Here is a 20,610-nt window from a genome sequence, read left to right on the forward strand (position 1 = left end):
CAAAGGGGTAGATACGTTTCTGAATATCATTCACAACGTATGATGATATGTATATGTTTCATACATTAAGTGGCGTATTCGTCTTTAAGAGTTATTTTTTTTCAACCGAGAATCGAGAGAAAGTAATTAACCAACACATTTTTTAAAGAACAGGGGGCAAACGGGCAGGAGGCTCACCTGATGTTAAGTGATACCGCCGCCCATGGACACTCTTAATGCCAGAGGGCTCGCGAGTGCGTTGCCGGCCTTTTAAGAATTGGTACGCTCTTTTCTTGAAGGACCCTAAGTCGAATTGGTTCGGAAATACTTCAGTGGGCAGCTGGTTCCACAAAGTGGTGGTGCGCGAACTACGTTCATAAAACCTGAAGGAGATCCTCGATTGAGTGCATCACATTGTAGAAGTCTATGTAAAACCAAATAAGTGATAAAAAAGCTTTTCGGTAATCAAATGTTTCTTAAGAATGAATCGCGGTCATTGCATAATCAAATGAAACTCTTTTAAAAGATATAAATTAATTACATTAAGTGTTGTGTAAATGAGATATGTTTAAATCTGAAAAGGTTAACGTGACAAGGCAAGATAAGTTAAATGAGTCGTAATGAAGAAATTGGTGTCACTTTCGGCTGGTGGAAGTCAGTCCAGAGACTAGGTTGCACCTTTAAATATACGCGTAACCTTGTGTTTAAAACTATTTTGTTACTGCTTTGAACTAATCGTTCGTAATTTTGCTTTTCTAAACGAAAATATTGACCTTAAAAAAAAGAATATTTATGTAATACTGTTGACCGAGATTTTTAGATCGTCGCTGTAAAATGATAACCATTACAGGAAACGAAAAAAAAATTCATTTCGTCAAAGTTCGTTAAAATATTATTGTGTTTTTGTCCATAGTTTTAGATGGTAAAAAGGACTTATTTATTAATAACATAAATGAGTCCTTACTTCATGATTATACCAGTTAAATGACATAAGAGTCTAAGAATAAAAAATAAATGGTTTTTGACATACGAGGTTATCATTCTACAGTATATGACGATATATGGTTCCAATTTTTAAGTAAAATATATGAATTATATTCCTTTTCACTCAGTGTACAACAATTTATATTTTCGATTCCCTTATTACTATTATTAACACTTCGGCAACTTAATCTGGACTTCTTTATTGTAACAACTAAAACCCCCAATGAAATGGCTAGACTGCCTTAACCGTAAGAATCTGAGTTTCAAATGAAATTTTCTCGGAGTTTCAACTAAGTGGTTGGCTTAATTTAGATGGTTAAGATGGGTTTATAGAGTAAAACCTGCATTTTATCTCTTCTAACTCATGACGATAAACAAACGTAGTTTAAACGTAAAGTACTGGATTGGTAGTATATGAGATGGTTTTCAAATAAAGAATTATTTTCAGATTTTTATGAATTGCATGGCATTTGGCAGCTGACACGGCAAACGTTGTTTTGCCATGTATATTATTTCTAGGATTTTTTTAGTTTCATTAAAATAACTATCTACTATAATAAAACATAGGGGTTGATCGTAGAGGGGAGAAAATTAAGGGTTGTATGCTATATCATAAAAAAATGAAAACAAAAAAAATTGTCTAAAACATAAAGTTTAGGGGTGGACCCACCCTTAACATTTAGTGGGATGAAAAATAGATGTTGTTCGATTCGCAGACCTAACCGATATGCACACAAAATTTCACAAAAATCGGTCGAGCCATTTCGGAGGAGTAATTACAAACACTGTTACACGAGAATGTTATATATTAGATAATGGGTATAAAACTTAACAAATGCATTTGATTAGTAATGATTTATTCCCCTACCTTTCAAATAAAAACTGTATAAAAACTGCGTAGACACTGAATTGGATCATATTTACTCAATATAAAAATGTTACTTACTTCAACCATAAGCCTTAGCATAGTAAGGTTAAAGTGTTTCAAAGTCTTTAGACAGAGTTGTTTAACTCAAGAGATTGCCTATCAAGACGACGGTTATAGACTTAACGACATTTTGAACTGTCTCCTTGTGACTCGGCTCAAATCGATTGACGGCTAAGTGCAAGTCAATCCATTACATTTTATTGACATAGGTGCGATATTTTTATATTACAATTTAATGTATAATGTACACAGAGTTTGTAAATGTAAATGTCTTGCTATTATATTTCTTGCTTTGTCTTGATATATCAAATAAAATAAAACGAAAATGTACTAAAAAGTATGTTTTTCTTATTTGTCTAGTATATAAGAATTATATATATTGCATGTTAGATAATAGTATTTATTAGATTATTTTTATTCAAAGGCAAAATCGGAAGTGTGTAGTGTGATAGCATAAATAATAAAACTTTGTTTTAACTAAGCCACTCTGAGCCAACCCTTTTCATCGCAGTAAAACGCGATTTGTAATCAGAAAGAGATGAAAAGCACTGAAGCGGAAATAGTGTTGTTACTGAATATTTTTTATAAACTAGCTGCCTTCGAGAACATCGTTTCGCCTTTCGTGTGTAGTGGTTAGCAATGTATTTAGCGATTAATTTCTATTTATATAGATAATTATAAGTTTTCAATTAAACTATCGAGATGGTACACTTTTTAACAACTTCTGTTATCTAAACGATGCACAAGAACGTAGAAACTTGAATCTAAGACAGCTTTTCAAAACCATAAACAAATGACAAACGCCCTTATTTAAATTAAGCAGCGGTTTACAAACGCAAATTGATTTTTTAAACCTGATATAGCGAATAATTATGCAAAGTTGAAACTTGGTAGCTCCTTAATCCTGGCTTAGTACGAGGGTCGATCAAAGAGGAGCAAACGAGAACATCCCTTTGGTTAATATATAATGAACCTTGTACCTCTGTTTACATTAATTTACTTAATGTATAAACGTTTAGGTTGTACTATTCAGTTTTGCCAAAGAGAATATTCATCTACGTAACAATGAACTTTAGTGACAACGTTCTAGAATAAAATAATAAGTGTATTATTAGGTACCTTATTTTTTTCTTTACACAAGGCAGAGTTGTTTGTTTTAGTTTTAGGATCTTTCAAGTCTTTGAATTACTAAGCATCCCGTTTGTAATTTTCTGTCTCTTTCATTATTTTTAAGGCAAGTAGGTAAAACCGTTACAAAACCCGAAACAATATTTTGCTTCGAGCCTAAGTTTAAGACGATTTAGCATATATTTTAAATATTAACAATTGTAATAATTAAAAACCAGAAACCAATTCCTTTGGTACTGAGTATTGCAATGAATGCGGTGTAACACAACAAATGAGGGTAATAAGAAACCAATACCTAAATAAAACTCTTTCTGTGTGGAAGACGAGTCGATGTGGCCTTTTAGAGGAAGATCCTTTAAAAAAAATTAAGTTACTTATACATAAGTTCCATTGTTATTTTTTTCTAAATCTCATTTCTGCATATATCTATAACCCTCTTTGGTTTTCAATAAGTATAAGCTTAAAACATTTTTATATATATACAAATAGTCGTGTTTATCATAAAGAAAATACCTAATGATAATAATAAGCAACATTTGATCAGACTGTAGCGTATCTCAACAGATAATAAAGTTATAAGTTTTACGGACTACGTGACTTGCGCCTTACAAATTAGGTCAAACTCAATGAAAGACATATGAATCCGAAAGCAATATCGCTAATAATGATTGTGTCGAAGTTGATTATAAGAGTTTATCCCATCCAAAGGTGAATGTGGTAAATATGTTTCCGCGTCACAATCTTTTAATATCAACTAGCTGACCTGGCTAACTTCGTTCCGCCCTACAACCTTATAATATCGTTGTTACTTTAATTTAACTTATTTTAGGATTTCATTAATGTTAAGTATTACATTAATACAACTTTTTTCCAAATACAGAAATGTTATATTGCTTGCCATTGCGAAAGAAGAATGGCAGTTTTACACATTAGGCATCTTCTCCCTAGCGTCAATATGGCGATACTGCATGTTAAGCACTTTCTGATATCCAACATCTTTTGATCAGGATCAAAGCATGGTTATGCATCTCCTCATTCACCTCAAGATCGGAATTTCTTGAACTGACACGAATTCGACGTAAAATGATGCGTAGGTTTGTCAACAGATGGCACCATATGGTTTTTGCATTCGTAAAATTAATTAATTAATTTATTGTTATTCGATAACTTATCCGATATTTTATTGCTTATTCTGCTATTCGGGACGGAAACAAATCCAACAAATCAAAAACCATGGCAATCGGTCCAGCCGTTCTCGAGTTATAAGTGTTGTAACAAACACGACTTTCTTTTATATATATAGATTATTGTTTCATTGGGAATCGAACCTCTGTGTAATGCACCATTTACAATCACTAAGGTGGTAAGACGACATAAAATATTCAGACACACAATGTTTTAAATTAAGCTTTCTGCGCCTTAACTGAGAATATTCAAGAATAGTTAAATTATTTAAAATATGCAAGAATACTCTGAAACGTACTTTTCACATTCCCGGATCCCGATTCAACGTTCTAACATTAAAATCTATTGAATTTTCGAAGTTTCGAAATAGTTCTCTAGATACCGCCCGAAATATAATTAATGCAATTTTGAACCTTATTATTTGAGGATGAAACATAATTTTGCAGTGTGACGTTTGGCTAAGAAGACTAGTATTTATATTCTCAATCTTAATTCATTGTAATAAGGCTCTATGATGCAAATGGTTAAAAAGAATACATACCATAGATTTAGTTGCGAGCGATTCCTTTGAGAACCTTTTTATAGAACATGATGTATAGTTAACTAGACTACGCTATGAATTTCTTTTATTATATTCAGTTTATTATACATTTAAAGAAACTTTTTAATGAAGAACTCGCACTGTTAATAGCTCTACGTTCTTTAGTAGTCCCGGCGGGACTCAATTATTATTTATAGAAAATCAAATTTAGCTGTCATATTAGAGGAAGCGAAAATTATTTTTTTTTTTTATAAAATAGGGGGGCAAACGAGCTTGCGGGACGACCAAAAAGGGCAGTCTGCGCAGCCCATAGACACCCATTTTTAGTGGGTGCGTTGCCGGCCTTTGAGAGAGGAGTAGACTCGCTTTTTGAACATTTGGAGGTCGTATCTCTGATGGAAGATCCCCCCCGGGAGCCGATTCCACAGTTCGCTAGATCGCAAAAGAAAATGCCTTGTGAAACGGACTTTTTTTTTGTTAGTAAAAACGGCTTACATATCAATACGACCGTAAAAGATACTGCTCAATTAGATACTACTTATGAGCCCGTAGAAATGTTATTCAGCGCATTAACGCATCAATTCTTAATACGTTGGAGTATTTTTTTATAGAATAATCGTAAGTAGTTCTATTGTGTAAAGGTTACATGTAGGGGAGTGCGCTGTTAAATAGTGAAAGAAACCTTATTTATAAAAGTAATTTAGTATTAAACTATTTTGTCTCAATTTGATAGCGTAAACGCAATATAATGAGACAATTGTGAGAAAGTGAAATTTGTCAAAACAATTGTAAGCGATAGATTTAGATTTAAAAGGACATTTTAATGCATATTTTGATTTTAATAACATTGCAATATTTTATTATTTACTATTAAAGACTCGATTTTCAAATAAGTTTAATGGCTCACAAAAGCTCTTAGAACATTGTATTAAAACTTTTTAATAATATTAGATCAAACATAAGCACTAAATTTGACAGCATTTGTTACGCACGTGTTGTTAATCTAAAGTGGATTAAGTAACAGTTTTAGGCCAATTTATGTCTGCGAGAGGCAGATAAGAAGCAATTTAGGCAATTACTGTTCGATTTAATGGGCAAACCGGGGGACAATTGAATATCGTGGTCGCAAATGAAAGGGATTTCAGGTCAGTACTTGGACACTAGATTAATTAATTTAAAAAAATCGATAAAAATTATTGGAACTTAAAATGAATGTACGAGCATAATTATGTAATACGAGTAGTTCACCTTGTCCCTTGAAGCATCGAATATTTTTAAGAAACTTCTTGAAAGATATACATCATATAAAACTGTGGGTGAATCAACATATAGGAGATAAACTTTTCGAGATATAAGCTATATAAATCTAGAAATAATCTTTTAAAAGTGTAAGTATAACCGTAGACAGACGGAGCAGTTATGGCCTGGTGGCTTCAGCGAGCGACTTTCATACCTGAGGTCGTAGGTTCGATCCCCGGCTGTGCACCAATAGACTTTCGTTCTTTGTGCGCATTTAACAATTGCTCGAACGGCGAAGGAAACCGACATGTCTTAGACCCAAAATGTCGTGCGTATGTCAGGCACTGGAGGCTGATTACCTACTTGCCTATTAGATTTAAAAATTATCATGAAACAGATCCAGAAATCTGAGGCCAAGACCTAAAGAGGTTGTAGCGCCACTGATTTATTTATTTTATAACCCAGGCCTAATTTGTTAAGCTGAATAGTTCTATTAACTAATGGCTATATTGACAAGCAAACACGTAAGATCAAAGATCTTCCCTTCCTGTATAAATCAAACCGTTAACTGCTGTCAGTTGACATAACTCATAAATCAGGGAAAACAAAAGATTAATTCTTGTTTGAATATAATTTAAAATTAGTTTCGGGGTTTCTCACGACGTTTAATGAACGGGTTCATTATAGTATAGATAACTTGAACAATTATTTTCGGCCTCTGTTCAATAAACTAATAACAATTATCATTAATATCTAATTGTTATAGTGCTATATAGTAATTTGAATCAAGGCTTAACACGTAATTGAATTAGTGAAATTGTCCAAACTAATCCCTGAGTTATCCTTATCACCGACCGACTTACAAATTGATTAGCCATGTGTCGTGTCGTTTGTAGGTTTTTACAAGGGGTTTTGTATTCAACATACAAGTAATTTTTACTTTTCGTTTTACAGCAAATGTACATAAGGATCTATTCTTCTACAATAACAGCAATTATACCTAGAACAATAAGTATTTTGAAAATAGAATTCTGGACGTTATTGTTTACTGTTTACAAGTGACCACACTTAAGATTTTTGAAGTGAAAACTTCTTTAGCGGCGCTGAGCACTTTTTTGTATGGGTAAAAACTTTCAAACTCTCGTCAGGGTCACGTGATGCTGATCGAAAAAGCGTAAGATCGAGGGGAAGGGAGAGGAACTAGTATCTCCCACTCTTTCTACCGTGCCTGAGTGTGCTGCTCTGTTTACGCGGCACAGGGCGCTTGCGCGAATGACCGTGTGTGTTTATGTACAGCGTCCCACGCGTATCCAAGGATGGTGACAGCTGATTGCTTGACTGTTGTGTAGTAAATACACTGTTGTGTATTCGTAAATGTGAATTGTTTAAATTATGGAAATTAAAAATCAATCATTAATTGAATTTTTAAATAATGAATTTGGTTTAACTATGTCAAATGATCGCAATTTTAGCACAACGAAATACAAAACTACTATTGATGCGGTCTTTATTAGACACTTAAATAGGTTCGAATCAAAACTGTTTGTTTCTTACTTCAGTTATCATAAACCAATTGTATCAGTTGTAAAAATTTGCGATGATGATTCTGATAATAACGATGGTGTAAAAGTCGTCGAAATTATGGATGGAAGTTGATTTTTCTGAGAGATAAAATTTAATGTAATATATAAATAACGATATAATATTATAAATAACAACATATAAATTGTCATATTTGTGTACGATAGCGCAATAAATAAACATTGTATTCTACCTCATAAATGATAGTACTTTTATACTTATAATTAAACACAACGTTAATATTGAAGTTTTCACTTCTGCCGGCACTCCCGGAGTGCTATTTTTTTTTTAAATAAAGTGTAGACTTTACTTTAAATTGAGGATGCAAAACGTCAAACACAGGTCAACATTACATACTAAAAGCCGAAATGTTTTACCTAAGCATATTTTACAGCACGTTTTTTATAAGATTATGATCTATCGCTAAGAGTATAAGATATCAGAGCAGTGATGGCTTAGTGGCTTCAGCGTGCAACTCTCATCGCTGAGGTCGTAGGTTCGATCCCCGGCTGTGCACCACTGTACTTTCTGTCTTCATGCGCATTTAACATTCGCTCGAACGGTATAGAAAATCATAACCCAGCCTTAATTGAAACCCAAAAAGTCACGCACACTGCCGCGGCTTGATAACCTATTTACCCATTAAATTGTCAAATAATCATGAAACGGATACATAAATCTGAGGCCCAGACCTAAAAAGGTTGTAGCGCCACTGCTACGGTATAAATTATATTAATTTCAAGAAAATACTTAATCGTAGGTGGTATTAATATATTAAGGTCAAATGTTTACTGGCACAAACAATAAGTACATGATAATAGCTACGTATGCGAGTATACGCTTCGGTAGTTTGGAAATAATCGCCGTCATTATGACCAATAAAAACAGAAAGGCGGATAAACTAGCAGTGATTACATTAAGAAAATGTAATTATAGTAACAAAAACTATACTTGTAGTACAATGTACTCTGTAAAAACCTTCTACGATATTATCTTGCTGTGCTATGTGGATTTACGTGCGTAAATTCGTTCGTAGGGTGATACTTATTTTTATTAATGATGATAATATGAATGATGATTTTAAAAGTCAGTGCGCGTCCGTCACAGCCGCCGATCAGAAGGCAATTGTAACCCAAACGATTGATCCAACGCACTTCTGCCAGATTGACAATTTGACATTAATAATTTATAACCTGTACGATGTCCACCATATTACGTGGTGTTGCCGTCGTAAAAAAATCATGACATCATCTACGACATACCTATATATCCTTTTATTCATGAAAAACTAAATCAGTCCGATAGCACTGTTTATATAAAGCATCCCTTTCTCTCAAATTGGCTTTACGCTGTGATGAAGCGAGACAGAATAATGTTTGATTTCTTCTTGAACGCGGAGTACTATGGTATTATAATTTAATAACAATGGTTACGGCGCTTTTCCACGTAAATATCACTCACCTAGCTTATTAGCTGGCCCTGTTTTATGAAGTACTTTAAAGAAATAGTTCTTATGAAAAATATGTTTTGTGCTTAACGATCATCCATATCTCATAAGTTATTTCACGTAGTAAAATATGGAGCTATATTTTCTTTGACAAAGTAACTCTCAGGAAATAGAGGTATATTCAGTTTAGGGGAATACTCACCCCTTTTAGAACTCCCTTGTAACGTCTTATTCACTACATAAATTTTATCAGCTCGTTAAATGAAATGTTTCCATTGAATAGTTTTGTACAAAGACGACGCATTCACACTTAATTCAATCCTTATTTTAATGTTTCTAGGTCTCTTTTTACTGTAAAGACCAGCTTTTCCTATTCGTTCATTTAGATTTGCTTTAAGCATTGAGTAAAAATTTAAATAAGTTCGCCATAGATCTTATGGGATGCTTCAATCAGTTACTACTTAAATTAATTTCTTACCTGTGTCGTTAAGTTAAATGTGTCCGTCAGTTAAATGAAAAGCGTATAGAATGTCATTACTTAATACAATGAAAAATATTGTCTAAGTTATTATTATTTTCAGTTGAATATTATTATATAAAAAAAATTGTAAAGACAAGTTTAATCATAAAGAAAAAACAAAAATATAATAAGTATATTAATTGGAATAAACCTATATTTCTTATTTACATGAATGAATATTGAGCACACATTAATAAACATAGTTAATTATCTTATCTAAGTGATAACTTCCAGGATAAATTGTCTACAAGTAAGTCATTTTTATTAAAATAGTAATATATCCTTAGAACGTATGTCTAAGTATTTAGATAATTAACTTTTCTTTTATCCTTTCCTCGTTAAGTATAATTGCAATAATATTTTCCATTTCGCATCTCTAGCGGAGTAGAAAAACACTTTATGCCCATTTCCGGAAAAGACGTTCAAGTGGGATTCATTATCCCCCCTCAACAAATACTGGAATCTTTAGGGTTCCGCGTGTAGCTTTGTGACGAATAATTAAGGTTTTCATATGAAGCTTAAAGACGAAAGTCAGAAGTATAAATTATTTGTGTTAGTTGGGCGTTTTTTAGTCAGACCTAGAAATTTAACGCCCTTGAGACCTTTTCTCTATAGCGTCAGATAACTGAGTTGAATTTTTTAAGTGTTTGTTATTTAATAATTTAATATGTATTAAATCATTAAATTATTTACAGATTTTAATCTTCTTTATGCCGCCCTTAAGCACTGGTGAGAATAGCATGGAAATGGAAATGAAATAGAAAACTGTCTTTAATAAGTAACGTAAAGTCTAGACAGTCTATTTTTACATTTCTTTTACGATATTGTAGCAAAATGTGATAAATAAAATTTCACAAATAATTTCATATTTATGATTACCTAAACAATATTTATATTTAATTTTAAGCTACAGTCTTATGTTCTTGCAATATACTTATAAAATATATGAATTATGTTATTTCGCCCACACACGAGGTACTTAAATTCAAAGCGATTTTCCGCGACAGTGCAACAAGAAGTGTTTTCATTCCTAATGGAAGGGATGTCTCCCTAAACTGTAAGCCCCAAGACGATCAAAGGCAGAGCTTTAAGCTCGATGGCCCTATAAGTACGAATTTGTTTTCGGCTTCGCTGGCTTAATATATCCTTGATGCTCGTTTTTATCTCGAGGACAGCTTTGATGTTCTGTAGTGCTCGTTCATTCAACAAGTATTGCCATGTGTCTATTCGTTAAAAGCGTATAATTACCTCTCAGCACGTAATTATCTTTTAAATTGTCTTAAGTTTTCACGATACGTCTAGCAACCATTTTTATATCTATAAAAAACTAAATTTTATTTTTGAAATCCTCAGTTTGTGCTTATAAGTGGGATGGGATATAGGGCAATTCGATTTTTGAATTTGAATTCTATAACATAACTGGTTACAATTTGATGTGAGAAGTTATACCACGAGGCAGGAAGTATAATCTGTGATCTAGATCAGATATTATTAGCTGTTCCTTCCTCGTTCAATGTAATGTTATTTCTCATAACCTATAAGTCACGTTAGTCGTAAACTGTGCATTAATCTACTTTGAGATAGTGATCGGAGCTCACATTGATCTTTGTAAACAAAAGAACTGCGTTGCGAAATGACTTCATACATATGGTATTTTTAGGTTAAACATTACTTATATGAAAATCAGAGTTGCTGGTGATTTAGCTGTGTTAGGCACATTTTTGGTTAAAATGTTAGTGTTTTTATATTTCTTTTTGATGTACGTTGTTTTTATTGTTCTTAATTTTCTATTTTTTTAAGAGTAATGTTTCGGTCAATATGAATTTGATTCTTGGTCAGTCTCTTTATATTATAAAAATTCCGTATAATATACGTTTGGCCAGGAGTCACGCAATTATTATTTCAATTACATTTCTATTTAGTAATAAGTTTATCAGAAATGAAAGCATTATAGACGTCAATTGTATGAAATATTGTTCAACGTTTACGTTATTTTCAAATACATGTGAACAAATTAATTAAAAATTTTAGTAGAGATTGCTCGAAATAAAACTACCACGGCCCACATGGGAATACTTTACACGCGACATTCTAAAACATAATTCATTCTCATTGAAATATTTACAATTTATGTTACCACACCTGCTATGTTATATAGGCGTAGGCTTGAAATGTTTAATAATAAATAATCTATGTTTAAAATCATGTAAAGGATGGCCTAATAATTTTATATATGTATTTCTATATTAACTCCTAACGCCTATTTTGGAAAGAAATAAGCAAATCGATTTTAAAGACCAAATAAAAACGCACACACTCTTCTACAGACAAATTATTAGTACATTGTCTTTTTTAGTACTTAAATCTTTGTCGTACATATGGTATAACCCATTTTACCTTAACATATTTTTAATTTAAAAATTGTAAATATTATCAATTTTAAAAATTAATTAATTATAATAATATTCTTTTGAATCATATAATTATAATAATAAAATGGATTTAAAAAATATAAATAAATAAAGATTACAGGAACGTTACGACAAATATAATATTCTGTACATGAAAACAAAATAAACGTGCATTTAGATCATTACAAGCAAACTATCACACGTCAAAAAGACAAAACTTTGTCACAAACAAGGTTTTCTTTTTAAAAACAAGCTCCAGCATAATGAGATGTGTGTCATGTGGCTTCAAAAGCCGAAATTAATAATTCACGCAATCTAATACATATTTGTATTCGTCAAGACGCTCTCGTAAAGTAAGGCGGGGGAACTTGCATTTTTCACTACGATTTTCGTAACCCCAAAAGTGCTTCTCTTAATAAAATGAAATTTTAGTTCCCTGTGTAAGGAATGAAAAGAATTTTAATAAAATCTTATAGCCAAGTTGTTTGCATAGTTTACTGTTTCTGGAATACGATCAAGAACATAATATTTACATTTAAAACTTTGTTAGTGTACGAATTCTAGTATTAAGTAAGCGAAGCATAAGCACAGAAGAATCTCTATTACATTTATGTTTCTTTCAATAACAATATTTATATTTAAGCGTGTATATTGTCAATTTAAAAGGTAACAGATGATAGAGGCGTTAAAAGCAATAAAGTTAAATGTTATTAAAACAAATATACAACATAAATACTGGTTTAATTTATGTGGCCGAGCCGACTGAAATGTTTTACCCCCAAAATATTTGTCTGTCGCGATATCCGTGTCCTGGCAACGAGCCAAACGGATCACTTTCGCCAAACTAATAAAATATAGTAGACAAAATATTACAAGGAATTCAGGCGACAAGGAATAATAACCTAATTATAAGCCTTGAAATATCGTTAGATATAGGATTAACGTTAATTGCTTATTCGTATATGTATAAACAAACGCCTTTTTATAGAACTAAGGGCAACTAGAAAGAAAGCTAATTTTATGGTTTACTTACAATGCATGAAAGCTCGCAAGTACATTCCCAAATATTCAACAAGTTGCCAAAAATTGATTTTATAGAAAAATCTACGACCGCCAGTCTAGGTTTTTTGGAAGTTCATAAATGATAACCTCGTTGAGTTGAGAACGAAAACCAGTATTTATTAAAAATATAATTTACTTAAAATAATACAAAATTATAACAGTGTACTGTGCGTGGAGATAAATGCGACCTGTCAACATGTCATGAATATTTGAAGATCTTAATGATAATTGTTTAAAAACGTTATGAGTATGGCGGTTTATGTGTATAGGATGTGATATGAGATATTTCTATGAATATTAAGATAAGTTTATGGTCGTATTAGGGGCAAATATATTAAAATTACATATCTATAATTTCAGAGTAGCAGATATCTGTGCAAGGTCCGTGCCTTACTTAAGGCACAACTCGTATGGCAGGAAAGTCATGGATTCTGTTCTCGGTGGAAAATAAATGTTTTGGGTTGGTAGGCGCTAGGCGACTTATTAAAATACAACAGATGCCGAGATCTACCCCAAGGTAGATCTGGGACTTGACGGTATTACAGTTACAATAAAATCTATACAATTCTAACTATGCACATCACACAAAAACATCAGAAGATATTAAGTTCGGAGTATTATTGGTGTAACTTTTTAGGAGAATGACAATAACTATCAAATTATTTATGTCGACTAAACTCACGATAAGCTACTATAATATATATACACATAGTAAGACCATTTAAACTGGCTTTAGTTTACAAAACAAAACAATTTTCATATAAGTCTCAAGTCATTACGATACGTATAAAAGCGGTGTTTTAATATAGCGAAGGTGAATGAACTGTTATTATCATGTAGATATTGTTTACGCAAAACTCAAGAGTGCGGTTCACTCGTAAATTGCTACAGCATTGTGTGCAAAACTTTGAAGTTGCTAAGGAAGGAAGTTGGATTGTTGCGATCGTGCAAGAATTCTCGTTTCAACTGACACTGTAATTAGCGGTTTTCGATGTTCTAATGCGTTTAATGGGTTTCATTATCTAATTGCGATAAATTTAACAATGTTCAAAGAGCAGTGATAGTCTAATAGAGCCTAGTGTCTGTTAAGGAAAACTATCATGTCTCATATCAAATCGACAAGATTTGCTAAGAAAAGCAGCTTGATATATATATATATAGGTCATATAAAGGAAAATTATCACTGAATGAGGTTAAAATTTAATTTAAGTAAAAATAAAATATAAAAATTGAGCAGTGTTGGCCTGACTTCAGCCTGCCACTCTCATCCCTGAGGTCGTAGGTTCGATCCCCGACTGTGTACCAATGGACTTTCTTTCTATGTGCGCATTTAACATTCGCTCGAACGGTGAAGGAAAACATGGTGAGGAAACCGGCTAGCCTTAGACCCTAACAGAACTTGCCTATTAGGTTACCAAATGGTCATGAAACAGTAACAGAAATCTAAGGCCCAGACCTAAAAATGTAGCGCCATTATTTTTTTTTAAATAAAATAATGAAATACCTGCAGCTATACATAATATACAATACCAACCCAGGTCAAAGACATCTCACATAACAAAGCCTTGATACACCGAATATTGACATGACCTCCTTTGATGTTTCGTTCACCGCACTTATCGCTGCCATAAAATTAGGTCGTTTTAAAACAGTCTACATTGAGATATAAATATTTACGATACGTTAGCAAGGCCGAGTGGCGGTGTCACTTGATACTTGCGGCCATTGAGATAACTATTGCCAGGTATTAGATAATACTGGCCGCCGAGAATGTTAGTATATTTATGAAGCTGAATATAGATTATAAACTTTTTATTAAATTAAAAATAAGTGCAAAAACAGCTCAGCTTCCGTCATGTGTTTAAACATTACTAAGATTTTTATCGGTAGGTATTAAAAGTCAATGTGCCTTTTTCGAACATTAGTCGTACCGTTTACAGAAAATTACTATTCAGTCTTTTATGAAAACTTAATTTGACAGTAAGAGAAATTTTTGAAGTGAAACTTCTTTATCGGGGTTGGAAAAAAATTTAGTGTAACCTTTTTTCGTTACGCGTCACGTTTTTCGGTTACGCGCCATGTTCCTTTTTGAAGTCAAACTTCTTTATCGGCGTTAAAAAAAAATTTACCGTCACATTATTTATCACTTATTATTCGACACTTAATATTTTAATGACAGTTAAATTCATTAAATTCCTAACATATCTTCCTTTTTCCGTCCCTCTAAGTATCGGAAATCTAAACTTTTAGATTTGTATCAATATGAACAACATTTCAAGATTAGTTTGCCACTGAAGTTTCACTTCTGACTCGTGTACTTTGTACACATACACTTTTTTTTATAACTGTGTGACTATAATTAACTCACAACTGAAAATCGTCAGCTTTGTGAATTTTCCTTTCATGAAAATCAATAATTCATAACGTAAAAGCCAAAGTAAGTGTGTTACATTTTCGTATATTGTTAAATGGGTCACAGACTATACAAAACATGTGACATTACTGAAATACATCGACAGTCGATCATTAATAACACAACACACCTGCTATGAATAGTTCCTGGTTTCCATCTACAAGTTGTAAGATATTGGTTTGGCAACTCGCCTGCTTGTAGTCTCTTGTGGGTATAACCATAAACAATCGTGATTTTGTTACTCTATGGTTTGCAAACCACAGACTGATCAAACGATCTGTCATAATAGTCCCCGGACAAATGTTTACGTAATCGAAAGTATCAAATGCAAGGGATTGCACAAATTAAACGATCAATCTCATCAATGAGTGTTGCACGCAAATATTGACCATCGCAAATGACCGTTCGGAGCATAAGGGTCCCCTATTATAAAGCTGTCAACTTAATATTGACAGATGGCGCGATTGGGTTAGGTCATAGATTACAAAGCTACTTTCTCCTCGTCATTGAGTCATTGACGTGTCCAGTCAGATCTAGGTATGTACTGTTCGGAATACCTATTTTTATACTGAATACTTTTGTCTTATTTTGCCTTAGACCCAAACAGTCGACGGCGTGTGTCAGGCACAGGGGCCTGATCACCTACTTGCCTAGTAGATTGACAGATGATCATGAAACAGAAATCAAACCTATAAAGGTGGTAGCACCACTGAATAATTTTATTTATTTTTAAATTAAAAAAATATTTTCAGTTTCTGAGAAACGATAACAACAATTTTTATCCTATCATAAACCATTCCCATTTCCATCAATGGTTCATTGACATAAAGTTCAATAAGATAAGAGTTATGTCACTATTTACAACATTATTAATATCAAATATTAACATAAGGATAATATTATTGTTGATAAAATGACATGAATGTAATGAATTAGACACATGACTTTGAATAATTATTGTTTATAGGGTAGTATATAAAGTATTATTTTAATTAAACTTGTTAATGGATATGTACACGCCTATTTATTATATTATTGCGATTAAAATTTAATAAATTCGTTTGCAGAAGTTTTTGTACCCGCGTAACACAAACACAATAATTACTTTAATTTAAAAAATTAAGCCCCACCGATTTCTATCATAAAAATATATGTAATAGAATTTTAACAATAAAAATAAAAAAACACTTTTTTAACGGAATTTATTTTTAATAAAACCGAAAGAGAAAATTTTAATTATTGCATACAAAAGACATTAAATAGTATTCTTAAATTCCCAGTCACATAACAGCTACGAGGACATTAAAGATTCCTTCACAATTCTCTGGGGTATGTAATTTCGCAGACGGTGCAATATTGTCAGAAGAATGCGTTTTGTCTACCAAACGGCCGCGAGCGACTGTTGACAAAGAATAACTGCTAGTCTTTTACTACGGCATTTGCATGTGCTTAGGAATACAGCGGAACATAAATCAGAATAAAACGGTACTATACCTATTTAAGTACCTACTAAAAATGTGTGTAGATGATCTATTGGCGAAGGAAAATTTTGAGGATATCGCCATGACCCAAAAATGGATAGCGTGCGTCAGACACAGAAGCATGACGAGCAAAATATTTAAAAATCGCCGAAATGTCTACCCCAATCGCCAATCGATCGTTACACTATTCTTAAAAGTGCAATTTTTATGAAGGAATTGAAATCTAAAGCATTTTTTTTTTGAGAAAAAGCTTGCCTACGATTGGCACACTGAGACATTAGTAAAAACAAACACAAAATACAATTTTTAATGTGACAAGCACTTATAGGCAAACATGACATACATATAGAGATCATATAGAGATTATTAAACAAAACAAACATTACAAAACAAAACAATTATTTATCAAAGAAAAAATTCTAATTACAAAAAAATAAACAAAAATCCATTTTATACTGTGAGGTGAGCAACTATGTATATCCAGACCTAGCTCCTAGACCTAGCTAGAAAGCATTGAGCATTTAGCATATTATATTTTTTCTAGTCCAGGACTTCTTATTACAAAGCTCTTATAGACTAAGATACTCCTTTTACGATCTAAATACCGTTTCGTTAGTCATACTAGCATACACTCTACACATTACGAATGCCTTGTCATATTAGAAATTCTTGTCTTTGACGCTAAAGGCATGCATATCAAGCAAATACGGGGCAAAGGGGTTGGCCACAAGACGGAGAGCTAATAGCACTCACGACAGCAATAAATAAGGATACTGCCATTATTTCCTTAAGGATCGTCTTATGAGCTTCTTAATTAATTTGGAACTTTCTGAGGTCTCCCGTGGCGAGCAATTTGAATAATAGCGCGGATAGGGCGAGAGGGCGTAATTTTAATTGCAAATATTTATGGTAAACGAGCCTGCTGGCGATTTGATATTACAAAGAATGATCTATTGTTCTGTTAAATGTGGTATTTAGTAATGAAAGCACCACTCAACAATACTTACTGGACGACAAGATGTACCTATATATTACCTGCAACAGAAAAGTAGGTTGAATATAAAGATAAAGGTACATTCGAATACAATTAGTCGTATCCTTTTCAAGTCGACAATAACGCTATGACCCATATAAAAAAGAATAAATATAAATAAAGCACGAATTTAATACGAAACGATATTGGAAACTATGTTTTCTTTTATAAAACTTATCAGCCATATAGATTAAGATACATATTGGTTTAATTTCAGTCGATATACATTATTCAATTTAACGTAGCTAGATTACGAGACATCCATCATAAGTTGAAGTGAGCACGTTAAACCCATCTATTAGGATGCTAGACTTGTCTTTAGATAGAAGGTTATTAAAGGGTAATGACATAAGATTGGTATGTGATTTTAAAATAAAGGGTTTTATATAATCTCATTCGGTAATATTCTAATGATGAAATGAAATACAGACTTTTATTGGCATATTTTATTTACATACTTCTTTAAGAAAAATACATTAAAGCATTATTCTTCTAACAAAACAATGCTTCAAAACAATTTTTTAATTATTAACGTACAATGTGTCCCGACCAAGGAGGTTTCAATTCAATTTAAGTACACATTATCTGTGGTGAAACCCTTTCACCATTGCATTGTTTTGTTAGGAGAATAATTTTCTTAAAGAAGTATGTAAATAAAATATGCTAATAAAAGTCTGTATTTCATGTCATAATTAGAATATTACGGAATGAGATTATATGAAGCCCTTTATTTTAAAATCACAATTCAATGTACATACATTTAATCAAATACTAATGCAAAATAAGTCTGTATAAAAGTACAAATAATATTTTTTTTCCCCCATATCATTTATTGTAGAAATCAACGCAATTCTGTTAGTCCATTGAAAAGTTACATTTGGGGTTGCGTTTTTTAGAGGACGCAATTTTATTTATGGAACATGTAGGGGGGGTCAATACAAGCTTAACTCCAAGTTTGTGGGGTTGGCGTGCTTGTCCCCCGGCCGCCATCTTGGATAAAGGGGTCCAAAAACCACGTTTTTGGCTATATCTCCTAAACTATCCATCGTACATAAAACTTGTAAAGACACATTTTGTAGCAAATCGCTGTGTCTACGATTGTGTCTATGTAACTTTTTATCATAAATCCAAAATTCAAAAAGTTATAAATAAAAAAGTGATAGCTAGCTACCATTCTAATAACTGATTGATAATATAATTATGTCGAAGGTTACCATATCAGCAAGTTGTCTGTGGAATAGGCCTACTAGGAATACCAATAAGTAAAATTGTAGGAATAAAAAAAAAATAAAAAAAAATATATTTGGAAAATTTGTTTAAAATAAACGAGAGATCTTAAAAGTAAGGTATAACTGCTGTTTTGATCGGCTTGTCATGAGCATTGACGCACCTAGTCAACTTTAGAAATAGAAAATATTTTCACTTTTTTTACTTATAACTTTTTAAATTTTGGATTTATGATAAAAAGTTACATAAACATAATTGTAGGCACAGCGATTTGCTACAAAATGTGTCTTTACAAGTTAAATTTAGGATGGATAGTTTAGGAGATATAGCCAAAAACGTGGTTTTTGGACCCCTTTTTCCAAGATGGCGGCCGTGGGACAAGGGTGGCGACCCCACAAACTTGGTTTTAGCTTTACACTGACCCCCCCTACACATCAAAAAAATAAAATTGCGTCCTCTAAAAAACGCAAGGTTAGGCCTAAAAAATGTAACATTTCAATGGACTATGTTGTAGATGCACGGTTAGAGTTTTTTTCAATTTTAAGGTTTTATTAACATTTTAATAAAGCATTGAACCAAATGCCATAATTATATTTAAAAATAGACTACCTCAACAACTTAGTTATTAACGTATAAACCATTAGTGACTTTTCAAATGTATGCCAGTTTTTCTTGTCACAATATCTCCACACATTTAAAATATACCGGTTTTTAATACGTAAAACGTGTATAATTCTTAAAAGTATTATCAATGTCACCCACTTACCTGATTACCGAATTACAACATGTTTACGAACCACTGATAAACACAAAAGACAAGTACATTAGGCAACACCTAGTCCCGACTATCACGCTTTTAAAAGATTTCCTAGGAATTTTGCACGGCACGCAGCTTCTATTCGTCACTGTCGAGTAATTAAGCCAGCCACGAGAATAACAGTTCCGCGTTTGAAAATAACTCCTATGATTATTGGGAAAGCGTCGTTTTTCCCATAATCGAAATTAATTTGAGCGAAAATAAATAGAGGTACGTGCGATGTTGGAGACGCTCTCACGCAATGTCTTGCACAGAAGTGTGTAAAATGCAGGGGGTAATGAACGATACAGACATGTATTAATACATAATTGTTGCTACATATATGACTCAAATGACACACTTACTCTTTAAGGCTTTTAAACAATGTAAACGGATAAAGAAATAAAGAAAAGGCTATACAAACAATATGACGGTGTTTTCTCTGATATATTTTATTTAAGACTATTTTGTTGGAATAATGGAAAATTATGTACTATTCTTATTACTTCGTGTTTGTCAGGTGGTACGATATGTCAATGGTATTCAAACAGACCTCATCATATCCAAATATTTATAAACTAGCTGGTGTCCGCGACTTCGTCTACGTTTAGGTTTACTAGGTTTACACATAAGATATAGATTTATACTATGGCGG

General features: G+C 32.5%; 1 protein-coding gene and 1 long non-coding RNA gene across 2 annotated transcripts in view; both read right to left on the reverse strand.

Moving 5' to 3' along the window:
* LOC125051918 (protein sprint) overlaps positions 1–20,610 on the reverse strand; it is a 112,300-nt gene that overhangs the window by 41,282 nt on the left and 50,408 nt on the right. The window lies entirely within an intron of this gene.
* Positions 16,604–20,217, reverse strand: LOC125051919. The gene is made up of 2 exons (XR_007117367.1): positions 19,926–20,217; positions 16,604–16,817 (listed from the first exon to the last, which is right to left on the reverse strand). It is a non-coding gene; the product is annotated as an uncharacterized LOC125051919 (long non-coding RNA).

Source organism: Pieris napi, chromosome 8 (assembly GCF_905475465.1).
Source record: "Pieris napi chromosome 8, ilPieNapi1.2, whole genome shotgun sequence".
NCBI classification, from domain to species: domain Eukaryota; kingdom Metazoa; phylum Arthropoda; class Insecta; order Lepidoptera; family Pieridae; genus Pieris; species Pieris napi.